Raw genomic sequence first — 11,899 nt, 5'->3', positions numbered from 1 at the left:
CGTAGGAAGTAAGCTTCAGTCTGATTGGAGTAGATTTACTCATGTGCCGGTCACTAAGCCAATCACAATGGATTAAGGGGGAAGATTTTTTTTATGAGATATTCAAAGCCAAAACTGGAATCCAGGTAATGTCAATCTATATGATTGGCTGTGGGAGGGATGCTTACCTTATAGGAGTTCAATATGCTAATATCCCATAGATGAGCTCACAGCCACTGGGAAGAAACATCATCATGACGCTTTTAAAAAAGAAAACCAGATGTCAACCCAAGCAGCATTCACATTAAGATATTTAGCCAAAGGACAGAGAATAAACAAATACCATCATATTTGGTTGGGGCTGATTCATCAAATCAGACCTTAAATAAAAGATATGTGCTTCTCTCAGTTCTAGAGATTAAGAGGCTCGAAAAATACATGACAGCAGCAAACCCTGTGTCTGGTGAGGGCACTCTTCCTCTTTTCATAGATACTACCATGTCGTACGGTTACGTGGCTGAAAGAAAGAGAAAGTGTGCTTCCCTGTATTCTTGAATAAGTGTATTAATGTCACTAATCAAAGTGCTCTAGCCTAGGCTACAATACACCTCCTGGAGCATCTAACTCCAGTTGCCAACAAGTTAGGAGACAGAATTTCAACATACAAACTTTGGAAGGACAGAAACATTCAGTCCATAGCAGTCCCCTTCATGGTTGATGTTCGCTGAAGCCACTTCTTCATTTCTTCCAAATTTATCTTCGGTCCAGACATAATCTGAAACAGGCTGGTGACAGACACAGTATGGAGTGACTTCAGGTTGTTTTCTATTTTCAAGACACCTAGACCCTTTTCTTTCTTTCTTTTTTTTTTTTATATTTCAAATATATTAAAGTTCAATAATAGAAAAGGTTTTTTCTTTTTTTTATTAGTTACGTTTTATTAACTCTGTATCCCAGCTGAATCCCCCTCCCTCATCGCCTCCCTGCCCCTTTCCAAGTCCACTGTTTGGGGAGGACCTTCTCCCCTTTTATCTGACCCTAGTTTATCAGGTATCTTCAGGCCTGGCTGCAAAGTCCTCCTGTGCGGTCTAGCTGGACTGCTCCTCCCTTGGGGGTGGGGAGGTCAAAGAGCCTGCCATTGAGATCCTGTCAGAAATAGTCTTTGTTCCCCTTACTATGGGAAACCAATTGGTTACTGAGCTACCACGGGCTACATCCGAGCAGAGGTTCTAGGTTATAGCCATACATGGTCCTTGATGGAGTGTCAGTCTCAGAAAAGACTCCTGTGCCCAGATATATTTGGTCCTTGTGGAGCTCCTATCCTTTCCACGTCATACTAACTCCCCCTTATGACCCTTTTTTTACAGTATAAGAGGAGCAATATGAGGTAAATATTAAAAGCACCAACAATAGGATTCTAATGCCTGAATCTAAATCGTTAGTTATAGTTTCACTCCTAACTGTGAAACCTTGGAGTTATTTAACCTATCTGTGCTCAATATTATATGTGTGTGCATATACATACACATACACACACATATAGTGGGAGTTTTGGTTTCTTTTTAAACTCGGTTATGTAATGTAAACATGTTTTTGTTTTAATCCCAGGTGTGGGATGTGGGGCTGTTTCAGATTGTCCACAGCAGCAAACTATTTGCCTCATGTGGGCTCTAAGAAGGGTGTGATCTTTGCCAGATTTAGGTAGTTTAATTTTGGGGACTCTGGGAGGGAATAAATGCCAGAGTCCAGAGAGGGTCGGGCACACGCCAAGGAAAAGGAAGCCTGAGGCTGCTCTCCCCTGCTGCTCCTGGGTGCTATTGTTGCAGTTTGATAAGAAGTTGGAGAGATCCTAAAAGGAATATTGAACTTGCCCTGAGGAATCCAATGACTCTAAACAGCAGGAAGTAACCAAAAGAGAACTATGCCCCCTCTCTCCACTAACCTTCTTTTTTTCCTACCTGATGTTGGAAGAAATTGGGGTGGAGAAGGGAATTGGAAGCATAAGGAACCCCAAATAAAGTAGTGTAAAAAATACACACCAACCTATCCCCATCATGGGAAGCATAAGTCCAAGATGGTTAGAGCTTATAGCATGGCTTGTTTAAATCAGAAAGCCACAAAATTAAACAAACACCTACTTTTATGACTCACCTCTTCTGAGCTACAGTCTCCAAGATCCTCCAACCTCCCAAAACAGTACCACCAGTTTGGAACCAAGCTTTTAAACACATGAGCGCCCTGGGCAATAACAGTCAAATCATAATGTTTTATCCCTGGCGAGCATGAGCTCACAGATATGTTGTGATTTGATTCATAGTGCATTTGATTCAGCTTCAAAAGTACCCACAGTCCCCCCACCCCCACCTCAGAAATGGGCAAAGAGACACTTTGTTGGTGGTATGGTTCTTTTATCAGTCAGGGGCAGAGCAGTTGGCAGTCCTTTGCTCATTCTAGCTTGATGCCTAGTGTGGTGGCCAAAGCTGTCTTATGCCTAAAACTCATGAAAACCAAATCAAATCAAATCCAGGCAGCACAGCACAGGAGGAGGAAAGCAGACAGAGACTTGGAGACCTCCATGCCATCCACAGACTTGCTCTCCAGTGTGTGGCACAGGCAGGTCATAGGCTCCTGCTTGCCACCACACCAGGCAGCCCAAATGCAGGAAGTTGCCCAGGGGCCTGCCAGCCACCTGGCCAGGCTGCAGCAGAGGCCAGCCCAATGTGTGAGGATGTGGTGGATGGATGGAAGAGAAAGAGAAGTGGAGCAGCTTGAGCGTTATGAGGAGAGATGGAACTGGAGATTCATGGGTGAAGAAGAGTAGACTGTTGTGAGTAGCTAGATCTGCTCTCTGAGGTCTTCCAGAAAGAACAAAATGAACTCTAGGGCTATTACTAACTTAAAATATGACATTTGGGATTCTTTTATATTTATGAACTTATTTACAAATTACAGAAAACTCAAGTTAGAGACTTAGGTGGTAGTGCTTAGACCCTTTAACAGCTTCAAAGTGCTCCCAAAATGGAAGTAAAGCAGCCAGTTAGCAGTTTAGATTCCAAACCACTCAAAGTCAACTGTTAAATGTGACGTAAGAAAAGGGGTTCATTTATGTGAAGTTTATAAGATTAACAAATCCTTAGACAGCCTGACAAAAGCATGACCAACATACAAATAAATGAAATTAGAGAAGAAAGGGTGTCTTTGCCACAAACTCCAGTGAAATCCAAGCCATCATATGAGAATATTTAAAAATGTATGCTCCAAAAAAAGCTGGAAAACATAGATGAAATGGATAAGTCTCTAGGTAAGTATTATCTACCAAAAGTAAAGCCAGAAGATAGAAGCAACTCGAACAGACCCCTCGTGCACAGTGAGACTGAGACTCTAACCAAGAGCCTCCCCCCACCAAGAAAAGCCCAGGACAGATTCACTGTTGTGAAGTAAGTCAGTCAGGAGTCTGCCTTCCTGTCTATGTCTCCTACTATCCGGGGGATGCCATGTTCCAAGAAGTATCTCTATCTCAGTCAATGCAGAAAAAAAAAAAATCTAAAGACCTCCATCTTGACAAGAGTGTGTTTAGAAAAAGAATTTACCGTCCTAGTCAAGTTTTTAGTTACTGTGACCTGCTTAAAAATGTGACAGCAACCTCGTAAGGGATCCAAGACAAAAATCTCATCCTAAAGAGCTGCCAAATTCCTGTTCTTCAAAACCCACTGACATAATAAAGCTAAATGCTATTAAGTGTTTCTCAATGCTATCTATACCTTTGCTAGCGAACCATTCTGCAAAGCCTGCAACAGTCCTGGACTCTGTGATGAATGGCTTCTCTTACGGTTTTACAAAAACCAGAAACACAATCAAACTAGCTTCAGTAAAATGGAGATTAATAAGAAAACAATATAAATACCAGAAATCTCTAAGGTGCAAGGGCGGACAAAGTTGTACAGGAAACCGTCACATCCATTTCTTAAGTGTTCCCTGAGGGCAGCCAAAATTATGGCCAACATGGCATGGTAAGATATGAAGGGGGTGGGGTGCTATGGAAACTAGACAACAGGAGAACAAGGAGAGAGAAGAGCTAGGAATAAATACACCAATTTTGGTCATTTAAACCCAGCATAGGTAACTGGCTGACCCATGAGTTACACATGATTAGCTCAAATGGAAAACAGATAACAGATAAGGCCTACCGATATAAAGCATTCTGAACTTCCACCCATCAATGAGTTTACAGCTTAGCAGTTAAGTCAAGCTATGCTAGTTGCCAGCTAAAATAAAATGTAAACTAACAAAGCAAATTTTATATGCAAATAAATAAATCATTCAACTCAAGTAAGAGATTAAAAAGAAAACATTGAAGAAAATAAGTGGACCCTTGAAACCATGTAAGAACTAGTGGTTTCAAAATGCTTTGCCTGGGAAAGAATAGGACAGAAAAAAATTTAGTACAAAGAAATTCCAAGCTGGGCATGATGGCACATGCTTTCAATCCCAGCACTCAGGAAGAAGAAACAGGTGGATATCAGTGAGTTTGAGGCCATCCTGTTCTACCTAAAAAGCTCCTCTCTCAAGATTGATTAACCAACCAATTAATTACTTAAATTTTAGAAACCCAAATTTATAAAAGATAGGCAGTTACAAAGTCAAGAAACTAAAGAAACTTCAATGTGAGGAACTTTGTCTAAGTCCTGAGCAACAGAGACAAAGACAGAAGTGTGAAAGCAGCTGAGTGAAACATCACACACAGGGAAACAGTGAGGAGAGGCGCACACCACAGCAGAAACACTGGAAGCTGGAACACTGGAAGATTACGGAACGCCTTTAGAAATGTTGAAAAAATGGTTAATGTTGAAAATAAATAAATAAATAAATAAATAAATAAATAAATAATAACTGCCATCTCTCCAGCCACTCATTATTGATTTTTAAATGTTTTTTTAACCCCTTTTATTTCTTTCCTTCCTTTTCTATCTTTTTTTTTCACTGCCTTAATTTTTATGCTAGATATGTATTGGTTGGAAGGTAGACTCTTGCTTATTTCGTAAAACATTAGTTCTCTGCTTTTCAGAGTTTAGGTGGCATGATTATAAGAAAAAAGTAGAAGGAAGAGGCTGGAGAGGTGGTTCAGTGGTTATGACCACTAGGGGCACTTGCAGAAGACCCAGGTTCAATTCCCTACCTGCATATGGCAGCCTACAGCTGACTGTAATTCCAGTTTCCAGGCCTGATGCCCCTTTCTGGCCTCCTTGCATGCATGTGTTACCCAGACATACATGCAGGCAAAACACTCATATACATAAGATGAAAATGTTTTAATTAAACAATAGTACTGAAATGGTAGACTGGAGAGGTAACTCAATCAAGCATAAAGACCTGAAATTGCTGCCCCAGAAACCTCATTTAAATTTTTTTTATCCAGGTATGCAGGTATGTGCTTATAAGCCTAGCACATGAACTCTTGCCACGTTTCAAGCCAGCAAGAGATTCTGTCTCCAAAAACAAGGTTAATCATACCTGGGAATGATCCCCAAAACTGTCCTTTGGTGTCCATATGCACAGGCAGGCACAAACACACACACACACACACACACACACACACACAGAGAGAGAGAGAAGGAAAAGAAGGGAGAGATCGGTGAGAGAGAAGAACCTCCTAACGTTTTAAGAACCTTTGTGGTTTTATGATTTTCCTCACTCAGAGGACACTTGCAGCATTCAGACTTTTGAAGCTGGGCCTGCCAGTATGACGCCTTACTGGCGGAAGTGGGTCACTGTGGGACCCACCTTGAGGTTTATATCGGAATCCTGTTTCCAGCTTGCCCTTGCTCCTGGTCCCCCACCCAGCTGAGTAAACAGACTCACTCTTGGGCAATACAGCAAAGGGCCCTCCAGTCCCCATCCTCTCAGGTACCTAAAACCGGGAGTCAAAATAAATTTCCTCCCTTAAATCTAATACCTACCTTTATGTAGGTATCAGATCTCAGAAATTACCTGAATCTCACCATGACACTCAAAGTTGGTTGACATTTAAAAAGAAATGACTCAGGAGGCTTATGGTAGGAAAATTATTTAAACCCAGAAATTCAAGTTTAGTGGGGACAACATAGTAAGACTGATGTCTCAGGGAAAAAAAAAAAGAAAGAAAAAGAAAGTAAAAATAAAAGAGAAAAAGATATTAGACATATAATGTAGGATAAACATACTAAAATCTGTACACCTAAAGAAGCTAAGTAAGGAGGAGGGCCCTGGCTAATATGAACAATCCTCACTCAGAAAGGCAAACAGGATGGAAATCAAAAGAGGCAGAAAACACGGAACAGGACAGGAGTTTACCACAGAGGGCCTCTGAAAGACTTTGCCCAGCAGTCTATCAAAGCAGATGCTGACTCATAACCAAACTTTGGACAGAGTGCAGGGAATCTTAGGAAAGAAGGGGAACATAGAAAGACCTGGAGGGGACAGGAGCTCCACAGGGAGAACAACAGAACCAAAAAATCTGGGCACAGGGGTCTTTTCTGAGACTGATACTCCAACCCAGGACCATGCATGGAGATAACCTAGAAACCCTGCACAGATGTTGCCCATGGCAGCTCAGTATCTAAGTGGGTTCCAGGAATAAGGGGAACAGGGACTGTCTGTGACATGAATTCAGTGGCCTGCTCTTTGATCACCTCTTCCTGAAGGGGGAGCAGCCTTGCCAGGCCACAAAGAAAGACAATGCAGCCAGATGAAACTGGGCAGGCTAGGGTCAGAGGGAAGGGGAGGAGGACCTCCCTATCAGTTGACATGGGGAGGAGCATGGGAGGAAAAGAGGGAGGGAAGGTGGGATGGGGAAGGAATGAGGGAGGGGGTTACAGCTGGGATACAAAGTGAATAAACTGTAATTAATCTAAATAAGAAAAATGTAAAAAGAGAGAGAAAGAGGGGCAGGCCAATGTGATTCACCATATTAACAGAATGAAGAAGGGGAAAATGTCAAAATCCCAACCCAGTCAGGAAGACCTGCCAGCAAACTATGAAAAGAAGGAACATTCTGTGTGCGGAAAGGTGTGTGGGAAACAAAGCTACAGCTAGGATTATGCTTCATGACGAAAGCACGAGCCTTTCCCCTCGAGACCATAGGGCATGCCCTGTGTGTGCGTCGCTTCCACAGAGCTCCTGCTGCCAGCAGTTAGCTTCAGTGAAGAAGAATAAAAAGGCACGGAAGCCAGAAGGGAGGGCGGAAAGCTATGTCTACATGTGACATGGCTGTTTGTATAGAAAGTCTGAAGGGGTATGCAGAGACTATTGAAACTAATGAGTGAATTTAACAAGATCTCAGGCTATTGATTTAAACCTCTTAAAATTAAGATTATGTCATTTCATGATTTAGAGGTGTTTGCAGTTCCTATAGTTCATGTCAGATTCATGTAGCAGCTTCTGGGATGAGGAGCCTTGTGCTGTCCTCAAATGCAGCTAGCCCTAGAGATTCCTAAGAGTAAGTGCTTTAGACTTAAAGGAAAATATTAATTGATCAGCAAAATTACTTCAAAAAAATCTCACTAAACCTTGAAGTCAACAGCGAAATAAATGAAATAAAAATAAATGTTATTCCAAAAAGGACAGAATATTCCAGAAACAAATTAGCAGATTAAATCTAAATAAATGGAGAGGAGAAACATTGTGTTCTTAGATTAGAAAGGTCAACGTGATTAAGGTGTCTGTCTCCATATGTACCTGTAGTTTCAACAGAAGGCCAATAACAATTCCAGCACAGCCAGGTATGATGGCATAGCCCTGTAACCTCAGCACTCTTCAGAAACATACTTGAAGTTTGACTCCAACTGATCAAGAATTAACTTAAAACAAAGACTCAAATATTTGCATAGTATAGAAAGAATGGACTTTACATAAAATCAGAAACATAACACTCAAAGTAAGAATAATAAATGCCCAGAAAACAAAATTTCCTACAAATAAATGCAAATGTGAAAAGATGACTTACTGTAAACCATGGGTCTACAAATCATAGGCTGCGCTGAAAGCCAGACAAGCATAGCGCAAGGTAAGAACACGCTCACTGGCCTGGGTTAAGAAAATGTGAAAATAACACTGCATTGCTTTGCTGCTGAGCTGTGGGAGAATATAAATAAAAGTAGAATTATTAGAAACATAAAAAAATTCATATCCATATGGCAAAAACTTAGAATTTAGGAAAGTATAAAGACCAGAAACACAAAATTAAATGATAGGTAAATCTAACAAAGACTTCCACATTGTAATAAATCTTTTTTATTTTTAAATTTTTAATTTTGTGTATGTGTATGTGTGCATGTGTGTGTGTATGTGTATATGCCTATGAGTGTGAGTTCCCATGGAACTTTTGAATCTCTTGGAGCTGAAGTTACAGGAGCTTCTGAGCCACCAATGTAAACACTGGACACTGAACTCAGGTCCTCTGCAAAAGCAGTATGTGCTCTTTACCAATGAGCCATTTCTCTAGCCTGTGTAATAAATCTCCTCTCAGTAGCTAAGATAGCAAACAGTGCTCTTAGCAAGAACACTAGTGATAATAATTAAAAGTTGTTGTTGTTGTTTTAATTTTGGTCAAAATCAACAGAAAAACATGAAAGAGAAGAATACAAACCGTATCATTAACATTTTTAAAACTCTAGAATTTAAGAAAAAGTATGCAATCTGATGGAAAATGTTGATTTATACTGAAATTTTTCACAAGGTGTGTAGATGAATAATATAAAATCAATATATCTAGAAACAAAGGTGGGAGCCACAGAGCAGGCTCATTATCCTGTAATGAAATATGTAATAATATGAAATATGTAAAACGATAAGAAATGCGTAAAACTAATACTGTGTTGCTTTACTGTCAGTTATGTAACAATATAAATAAAAGTAAAATTATTTGAAACATAGAGAAATTTGTATCCCTATAGCAATAAATAAACGTATTTATTTAGTCAAACAGGGAGATTTAATGTTGTATGGGCAATTCATTAAATAATTAAAAGGCTCATTTTACCATCAAAAATTAGGGGGCAGAGGCTGGAGAGATGGTCCAGCAGTTAAGGGCACTGTTGCTCTTGTGGAAGACAGGGTGGGTTCAGAGCCCACAGGAAACAACATACACATGCCCATAGCTCACGTTCCAGGGGCACTCGGTGCCCTCTTCCGGCCTCTGTGGACACCTGCATGCCTGTACACACACACACACACACACACACACACACACACACACACACACACGCACACACACACCCACTTAAAACTTTTTTTAAAAGAAAGTTTAGAACTGGGGAGAAAAATAATGTAAAGGCGATAACTGTCGCATTACATGCTCTAGAACCCATCAGCATTACTTACAATGGATTAGCCAAGAAGTGAACCAATCACAAGGAGTCATGGTGAGACCTCCAAAAACCTAAAATTCACAAGAGACAGAAAGGCAGTAGACAGCAAGCCAACAGACAGAATAGGACAAAGGCTTGAGGAGAAACTCCTGCTCCTATTTTACAAAAAAATACCTCCACTGTGCTACTCATTTTTTTCAAGCTGTATAAATTTCCTTTTTATATTTAAATTATTATGTAAATTTTTTGATGATGAAAACCCAAATGAATCTCTAAATCATTAATGGTTAGCCACAGCTTCTGACTACAGAATAATAAAACTAAAAATGAATAAAAAGTGTGTGTGTGTGTGTGTGCTTATGTTGTACATGAGTACAGCTGCATGTGCCCATGTGTGAGGCCAGAGGTCAGTGCTAGGTGTCTTCCTCAATCATTCTCACCTCTTTTTGATAAAGTTTCTCTTATGTGAGCTGGAGTTCAGAGGTTGTACAGACTAGCTGACCAGCAAGTCCCTAGAATCCCCGTTTCCACCTCCCTCTACAAGGTTTACAGGTACTCGGGGTCATGCCCACATTTTCTCATGGTTGCTTGGGATCTGAACTCAGGGCCCCATGCATTCACAGCAAGTATTTTATTCATGGATCCATCTTCTCAGCCCTTACAATGTTTATAACAAAATAAAGAAAAATAAGCATTTTTAATTATTAAAATTCTATCTTATGTAAATTATTGGTGAAAAGACCAAACTATAATTACAGCATACTTAGAAAATGTGGACAATGTGCTTCTTGCATAAATAAAACTTACGTAATGCAGCCAAATATATAATTACAGCCAAATTCACAGCCTTAAAAATTGTGTTAAACAAAGTGACTGTGACTAAAACAAGAATGTATTTAGCAAAAGAAGTTAGAAGTGAAACATACCAAAATATATCTTATCGCAAAAGAAAAAGATGAGTTAACTTAAAAGTGAATATAAATATCTAAGGTAACCATAATTTAGGGGAGGGAAAATGGCTCAATGGGTAAGAGCACAACTGCGTGTGTAAAAGGATCTAAGTTCAAATCCCCACCACTCACATTTTTTCTCTTTAAAAAAAAAAAATCTGGGCACAAGGGTCCAACCAAGGACCATGCATGGAGATAACCTAAAACCCCTGCACAGATGTTGCCCATGGCAGCTCAGTCTCCAAGTGAGTTCCCTAGTAAGGGGAACAGGGACTTTCTCTGGCATGAACTCAGTGGCTGGCTCTTTGACCACCTCCCCCTGAGGGGAGAGCAGCCTTACCAGGACACAGAGGAAGACAATGCAGCCAGTCTAGATGAGACCTGATAGTCTAGGATCAGAAGGAAGGGGAGGAGGACCTCTCCTATCAGTGGACAGGGAGAGGGACCTTGAACCAGACCGATGACTCATGGCAATGAACATTTGCAAAGAAAGAAGTGCTAACAAAAGTAAAGATACAGCAGACACATTGTGACATACTACAGATTCCAAAAATACACATTTTTTTTTTCTTTTTTGGGGGTGTGGGGTCGGGGGTGTAAGGGTAGAGGGCAGGTATGAAGCAAAAGTGGGATGAGTGGGGTTGGGGGAGTGCATGATGTGAAATTCAGAAAGAAGCAATAAAATGTTAAAAACACCGCAGACGCACATCCCTGCAACCCCAGTGTTCGGGGAGAAGATGGGAAAACCCTGGAGTTTACTGGCCACCCAACCTAAAGCGGCAAGCTTCAGCCTCAGCAATAGCGCTTGTCTCAAAAATAAAGTTGAAAACCATTAAGGAAGACAAATGACATCAGCCTCTGGCTTCGGCATTCACTTGCACAAATGTTCATAGGCATCACACACATACCTGTACCCATACACAAAGAGAGTAGCACTTTTTCTCACGATTCACTAAGAAACGTGTATAACTCTAAATGCTTAGCATGGTTCTAATTGCTACACGAACAGCAACACGTTTCAATCTCAGAACAACCAATCTGTCTCGTCACCGTTTTACAGACTGAACGAGCCAGGCACAGACTTGTGAGATCACTAACCCAAGACTAACAGTCAGCGGCAGAACGGTTTATGCCTGAATATTCTGGGTTCGGTGTCTCTGTTTTCGACCACTGTACAGTAGAACATATCTTGTGTACTCCTGTGCCGCCCTCTTCACCAACTCCATCTGTGATTTCCGGCTCGTTCTCTCACTCGTGACTCATACCGTTAGGCACATACAGACTTGTACTTTGAGCAGTTTTATACAAAGTGTTTCTCATCTATTCACTTTAGCACTCTCATGCCTTAGTTAGTTTTCAGAACTAAAACCTTTCAGAATTGCTTTACATTGACAGAGAATATGCCCTACACCCAGATTCTCTGCTGTCGACATTTTCCCGGTTAGTTTCGGGTTACTCCGACTGACTTACCAATATGAGTGCATCGGGATCAAATTCTTGCTCCCCCCCCCACCCCCAGATACCTCCACTGCTCTTCCCCATGCTGGACATTCCGTCCAGGGAACAACAGAGAACATTCCCCAACTGCCCTCCTTCAAAGTGTTTCCTCCCTTAACCCAGTGTCAT

The 11,899-nt window shown here is 40.9% G+C and overlaps 1 non-coding gene across 1 annotated transcript; it reads left to right on the top strand.

Annotated features, from left to right (window-relative positions):
• Positions 1-2,340: 2,340 nt before the first annotated feature.
• On the top strand, positions 2,341-2,483 carry LOC132653340 (small nucleolar RNA SNORA48). Its single transcript, XR_009591107.1, has one exon. It is a non-coding gene; the product is annotated as a small nucleolar RNA SNORA48 (small nucleolar RNA).
• The last annotated feature ends 9,416 nt before the right edge of the window (positions 2,484-11,899 follow it).

The sequence above is a fragment of the Meriones unguiculatus genome, chromosome 3, assembly GCF_030254825.1.
Source record: "Meriones unguiculatus strain TT.TT164.6M chromosome 3, Bangor_MerUng_6.1, whole genome shotgun sequence".
Lineage (NCBI taxonomy): Eukaryota > Metazoa > Chordata > Mammalia > Rodentia > Muridae > Meriones > Meriones unguiculatus.
The sequence above is the reverse complement of the archived record's forward strand: the minus strand, read 5'-3'. Positions and strand labels throughout refer to the sequence as shown.